The sequence below is a fragment of the Octopus bimaculoides genome, chromosome 17, assembly GCF_001194135.2.
Source record: "Octopus bimaculoides isolate UCB-OBI-ISO-001 chromosome 17, ASM119413v2, whole genome shotgun sequence".
Lineage (NCBI taxonomy): Eukaryota > Metazoa > Mollusca > Cephalopoda > Octopoda > Octopodidae > Octopus > Octopus bimaculoides.
This window is the reverse complement of record NC_068997.1, coordinates 28,215,982-28,223,225: the sequence shown is the minus strand read 5'-3', so window position 1 is coordinate 28,223,225 and position 7,244 is coordinate 28,215,982.

Below are 7,244 nucleotides of genomic sequence, written 5' to 3'. Positions count from 1 at the left end.
TGCGATGAGTCGGTATGTGCGCGTATTCATCATTTTTTTTTCTTTTTTTTTTTCATATTCAATCCCATTACAATCATTATCTACACACTCTGAAAGGTAATTGTTAAAAATTTCACTTAAAAATCCCCATTTTTCTGAGTCATGAGGAAACAAAGGCGACTCGAGTAAATTTTCCGAAATCCTTCCCCCAACTCACGGAAAAATCTTTTTCATTACAAATTCCAATATAATCGGATTCTACATCATCTGAATCGTATTTGTAGAAAATTGCACTAAAAAATATCTATTTTTCTGGAAGTTATGAGGAAACAAAATCAATGGAAACACATTTGTGTAGATACGCCCATTCTTGATCATGTTGACCTGTGATCAAAGACATTCCAGCGATGATCATCCCTTCTTATTTTGTTTTAGGCACAGTGTACCGAGGCCTATATTACTCAACGTGTTCTCAAAACACTTTTTTTTAAAGACGGTAACGTTTGAAATGAAGGAATGACCACTTAGAAGCTCCCTCGCTGGTTTCTATTGTAAACAGCTTCAGAAAATAGCTGAAGTGTTGTAGGGTGCTTAGCAGCCTCAAGACGCAAATGTGGTGCCATGAAAATAACCTTGTTTTTGTTTAGTTCCCCCAGCTCAACTCTGACGAGCAGAATCTAAGATCAAAGGCGTTATAGCCATATCCATCTCGGAATTAAAATTTTTTTATAACAGTGGCTAATTTATCCGATGTCTTTCGCCTTTAATTTTTAAAGATATGGGGTGATTTGAGGGAGGTTTGGCTGATATTTCAAGTAGGTCGACTGACTCCGTGGAGGCTTCCTCGCAAAGTGTGGTAATGAGAAAATGTGATGCAGTGAAGAGAAATTCCGATATTTTCATGCTTCGTGTTGATACTGCTTTACGTTTCAAGAATTTATTTATTTCTTTAAACATTCTTTATTGTTTATTTTGGTCCTTCCGTCTGGCAACACATTGATGTAGAAAGACTGCCACACACTGTTGCTGCTACTTTTCTGGGTTATTCTTAGTATATTGTTACCATCACTAAGTCGATGCTGTTTCCATTATTTTAAGCGGAAAGTTAACGATATTTTTAATAGCTTTCGCTTGTTTATTAAAAGCTCTCTGTATATTTTGATTCTGGTTGATATTATATAAAGGATGCTATACTCACAAAAGTAGTGCACATACTGGAATCTTAATCTTCTCTTTTTTAGAATTATAATGTTGATATAGAGATACTACGTAACTACAATTCTATATAGAGTTCTGATGACATCCAAGCTAAATGTTTTCATTTGATTGTTGCGGAAGTAAAAGCGATTTCGACGGACAAATTTCCGTCTGTTGACGTCACAACACCAGCATGACTCATGTCTCAAAACAAGCACGTTGCTTACCAACACAAGAAGTCAGCATCGGTGTTTTATGTTCTGCTGTCGATGATGTTTTCATAATCATCATTGACAATATTAGTTACTTACAGACATTATAAACCCGTCTGACCTCTTATTCAACTCTCTGGCAATAAACGGCCTACGCTAATCGCCCTTTCACTTTTGTCTCTCCTTGCACATGTCTCATGGGATCCACCCTGACATCTTATCCTATTTGACTGCACACGTGTAAAATACACGCAGTTGTTCGGCCTTCTATTATGATTCCATTCACACTTAGGATACTTTATAGGATTAAATCGACTCTAGTACTTGACTGTACTCTATCGACCCCAGAAAGAAAGAAAAACAAAAAAAAAGGAAAGAAAACCTCAGCGGGATTTGAATTCAGAATATAGTGCCATACCTAAGATTCTGCTAGCCCTCCTCCTTGCTAGAAATAGCAACTAAATTCTTTAAAATCGTATTCTATATTTTTTTTTAAAGAAAGAAACAGACACATGAGTCAATGTAATACTAGATAGGTGTTTCATATTTCATGGTTGAAATGCTTTTGGTCAAAGGTTTGTTCAGCCTGGGCTGAACAATAGACAGTAGCGAGTTGACTCATTTGCAATGAAATGTGAATATCGAGTTGAAAGAAAGTACTTAGGATCCAATAGACGGCTCTGAATTTGCTATTCACTAACTACAACTAGAATAGCATTTGGCAAGATTATTAATAATAACATGAGACAAAAAGCTGTTCCGAAAAAAAAAAAATTATTATGGAGTGACCCTCAAAGTGATTTCCTAACAAATGGTGATAGCTAGTGGTATCGGTTTAATAACAATAACTTATTTCATTCATGTCACACCCCTAATGGACAAAGTCGGTCCTATCGCCATTTGAAACCAAACCGTTGTGTCAACGAACGAATCAGTGCACAAGCGTTTCGATGTAGTCTTCTTGTGTCTACGCAATTCCCAGAGCTGTTCTTCTTCCCCCTCCCTTCCTTCTCAAAATACAAAAACCAAACATACTCTGCAGTTATAGTAAAAGAGCTGTGACCGAATAACCGATATATTTTGCTTCGGGCATGTGAAGTTAATCAGCTTGAAGTTACATTAAAATTTACATTCTTAGTGAAGGTATTTCCTTCAAATTATTAAGCAGACAACAGAAAGCAAATTCATTTAATAACAACTTCAACCATTCTTTAACCCTAAGTCAATGCTTGATCTTTTATAATTTCATTCATAACTGGAATATATTATAGGAATATTACATCGATCCAGTTCTTCACTGGTACTTTATTTTATAAAACTCCTCAAAGATGAAAGACAAAATTGACTTCGGCAAGATTTGAACTCCGAATGTAGTCGTAATTAAATAATGCAAAGCAATTTATCCTACATCGAAAGTTCCAACAGTGTCCATCGCATTTTTTTTTTTTTGTGTATCAGGAACTATGTTGTTCAACATATCTTTATTTAGTTAAGATAGCGTAGTGTGACTTCTGTGGGATTTAGTTGCTATTTCTAGTAGGTTGAATAGCTGTGCAAAGACTATCTTGTTAGCTCGAAAACTTGACCTGTTCGAGTGTACCTGATGATCAAAGGCGATTCGGCGTTTGACGATTCCGTCTATTTTTATTTATTTATTTTTCAGACAGTGTATCAATGAGTATTTGTTCCTTTTTAAAATGAATATGTGATTAAAAAAAGATTTTTTAAAAGTGCCGTTTGATGAATAGTTGACTGATATTTCCAGCAGGCTGAACGACTATGTGGAGATTTCTTAGAATTTTTTTTAATGAGGAGCTGATAGTGGGGAAAGATTGAGAAGTTGTGTCGTTCAAGTATTTAGACTGGTGTAAATAAAGTGAAGTTGTTAGTGAATTTTGTAATTATGATAGCCTAGATGCATGCAGTACTTGTAAAAATCAAGGAGTGGTAGTTGAATAATGAAAATAAATACAGGATTGTTGCGTAAATTAAACTGACTGCACCCATTCACAAATCTCGTTTACCAAGTGCTTGCATAGCTTGTGTGTACGTGCGTGCGTATTTTAAAATTCACACAAGGCCCGAAAGCAACTTGAATTGCGAAGTTATAGAAATAGTAAATACTAAATAAAACCAATAAAGCCTTGAAGAAAATAATTTTACTTTAATAAATACTACAGTATGGTAATTTTTGGGGAATTTCCGATTACAAATTAGCAATCACCGAAAAGGCATTAAACAATCCTCGAGCAGACGAGGAAATTTGTACGCCGTCCTTCGATCCACTAGAGATAGCAGTCAATTCTCTCTTAAAATGACATCTTACTGTCCTAAAAGAGAAATGCTACATTATGTAATGTGGTCTTGTGTGTACATTATATATATATATATATATATATATATATATATATATATATATATATATATATATATATATACACACACTACCTGAGCAGAGCTTGAACGCTTTTGACTATATGGTTATGTATATATGAGTGCATGCCATTAGCATTCACGTGTGTGTGTGTGTGTGTGTAGCATTAGTTTGACTCTCTCTCTCTTTCTGTTTATTTGATGGCTTAACGCTTATGCCTTAGAGCAAGTGATTGTCATGATGATTGAACGTCTATTTGTTTTATTATCCATATATTAGTAACTGTATCACTACCTTCTTTCATAAAATGTGTGAAACGGTATATGCAAGAAATGGCATTTTCCCAACTATCTATATATTGGTTTCAAATTCTGGAACAAGGCCAACCCCAGAACTCAACTGGTACTTATTTTACTGTTTTTGATTGGCCATGCTGGATCGCTTAAATCTACAAGCTTTTTCATTCTCTCTCCATTTATTTTCTATTCTTCCTTTCTGTCAATAAGGCACCGGAATTATGATGATTTTTGGTTGATAATTGATGAAGGATGAACATGTCCACATCCTTTGTGCATTTCTTCCTGCTTTCCATGTGTTCCTTTATCATCCTACTGCAGTGACTGTCTCACTGAGACATGTTTGATCTTTTCTCTCCTTATCTATTCTCTCTTTAGAAGAATGTATGCTCCAAACGTAGAAGACTTTTCTTCCTATTTTTCTTGAGCATAAACATAATACCTCCTCATCTTTGTATTGCTAACAATTTTCACACCATATAAGTCCACTTTACTGAGTGGTTGATGGTAGGAAGGGCATCCAGCAGTAAAAATCCGGTCAAAGCAGTCACAGAATTCTGGTGCAAGATTCTGCCTGGCCATCTCCTGTGAAACCGTTCCACCCATGCCAGCATGGAAGGCAGACATTAAACGATGCTGACAATGATGATGATGATATCCAGCCAAAACTGAAAAGCGGTTGGTGTTTGAAAGCTTATCCAACTGTAAAACCATGCCAAAGCAGACCTTGCTGGTGTTGGTGCCACATAAAAAGCACCCAGGCCATTCTGTTAGGTGGTTGGCATGAGGAAGGGCATCCTGCCATAAAAACCATGACAAACCAGACAGTGAAGCCTGGTGCAGTCTTCTGGCTTGCCAGCTCCTGTCAAATCGTCCAACCTATGCCAACATGGAAAATGGATGTTAAATGACAAAGAGTACAGCAATTCAGTTGCGGAAACAACTTTAAAGTAATCTATACTTGTAGATGGTTAACAATGCATAAAAGCCTAAGTTTTTTTTACCCTCAAAACAAAATTAACTATCATTATGCTGTCTTAGTTATATTAAGACTGCTGAGGTTACAATGGTCTCTTTTAAGTAAGAACAAAGCTCCAAAAGATAGTGTGAACTCAACAATAAAGTATCAGTGTTTAGATAGAGTTGAGTCAGCCACTATTTCAGTCATCTTCAATATTTGCAAGAAAAAAAAAAGATTACATATATGGTAGAGCTTTGTGTGTAACAGTAATCAATCAGTTTAACCTTGCAACTACAAACTGTGTATCAGTCCATATATAGGGTAGGAGGCCAGAGCTAAAGTATGGGCATGGCTTTATCAAATTATCTATCGTGACACTGAAAGGAAACGGGTGGGAAGGCAGTATTATACAGGTAGTTTCATGAATGAATACATAAGAAATGGAGCATGATATCAGTAAAATAATAGGAAGTGTATTACTTGCAGTAGTGTAATTAATAGATAACGACTGAGGGTGATAATCTGCTTCAATAGCTTGTTGAAGATAGGAGATAAATTTTGTAACAAGAGCTGATGGTAGAACCAGTGATAATACAGAGTATAAGTGGGTGGGACCACAGAGAACATTAGTGGTGACTAAGAGATTTTCTATGCATGACTGTATATTTAAGGTAGCGAGCCACGTTATATATGTGATCTATCAATCTATTTATTTACTTGGAAAAAATTAACCACTTTAACCATTTGATAGTCAGATTTCTCTGTCAAACATGATGCTTATTTATTCACATTGTTTTTAATTAATCATGCATTATCTTGTAGCTTTGAAATTTTCATAATGGGATTGTTTATTTTCAGAAGGACGTTGTAGGGTAGATGTCAGAGGCAAGAATATCTGGCTCATTTGAACATGAAAAAGCTAAACCACTTTGAGAGATTTCCACATTTATTAAAATACTTTTTTCATCTTGGTTTTGTTGGGTCTGAGAAAAGAAAAGGTTTGTACATCTGCAGGAGAGAACCAACTCAATGAAAGAGTTGCCAAGAAAGTCATCCATACTGGATTCAGAACCCTTACTTCCCCTTCCCTCTCCCTCCTATAGCTGCAAGTTTGAAGGGTAACTGTTGATTCCTTGCTGGGTTCATCTGCTCTTCTAGACGAATTTTAGCTGCTGATGGCCTGACCATGCAACAAGCAGTGCTGACTAGGTTTATCAGATGGAATGCACTCATGCATCCTGTTATTTTTCAACAGTTCAGTTGTTTAACCACATATAAGGCCCCCATCCTTGGCTCATTTTAAGACTGAGTTGGAAGAGGGGTTAGGGCATTGGATGAATGTTTTGTAGTATTTATTCCAGCCCCTTATGTCGAGTTCAAATCTCACCAAGGTCAACTTCATCTTTCATCCTTCCTGGATTAATATATGCGGTATTTGTCCAGTAGAGCATCGGATGGGACTGGTTCTTTACATTCTGAGTGGATTTGGTAGATAGAAACTGAAAGCCTGTTGTCTGTGTGCGTATGTATACATACACACACACAACGATTCGTTAAGCTAATAGCTTGAAAAATAGGATTGCTTTGATCTTGCTTACTCTTATTTACTTCTCCATAAATTCAACTGTTCTTTTAAAATATCACCCATTTTTCATGTTAGTAGGGGACTAGGCCAGCTTCTTGTTCTACCTTGCTTGGCAATGACGAAAGACCAAGACCTGTGAAGATATGTTGTGACTGCAAAGACCTGGTAAATAAAGTGAGTTCACAGCTGTATCCTACACCAGTTTTGCATAACCAGCCCCAGCCCACTCAAAAGTACCTTGGATCGTAGGGCAACATGCTGTGCTTGAGGAAACCTATTGAGTCAAATACATCAACATGAAAATCAAATGGAAATTGTAGTTGTGAACCCTGTGCTGGTAGCACATAAAAAGCACCATCCGAACGTGGCCAATGCCAGCACTGCCTTGACTGGCTTCTGTGCCAGTGGCACATAAAAAGCACCAACCGATCATGGCCATTGCCAGCCTCCTCTGGCCCCTGGGCCGGTAGTATGTAAAAAGCACCCACTACACTCTTTGAGTGGTTGGCGTTAGGAAGGGCATCCAGCTGTAGAAACACTGCCAGATCAGACTGGAGCAGCCTCCTGGCTTCCCAGACCCCAGTCGAATCATCCAATCCATGCCAGCATGGAAAACAGATGTTAAATGATGATGATGATG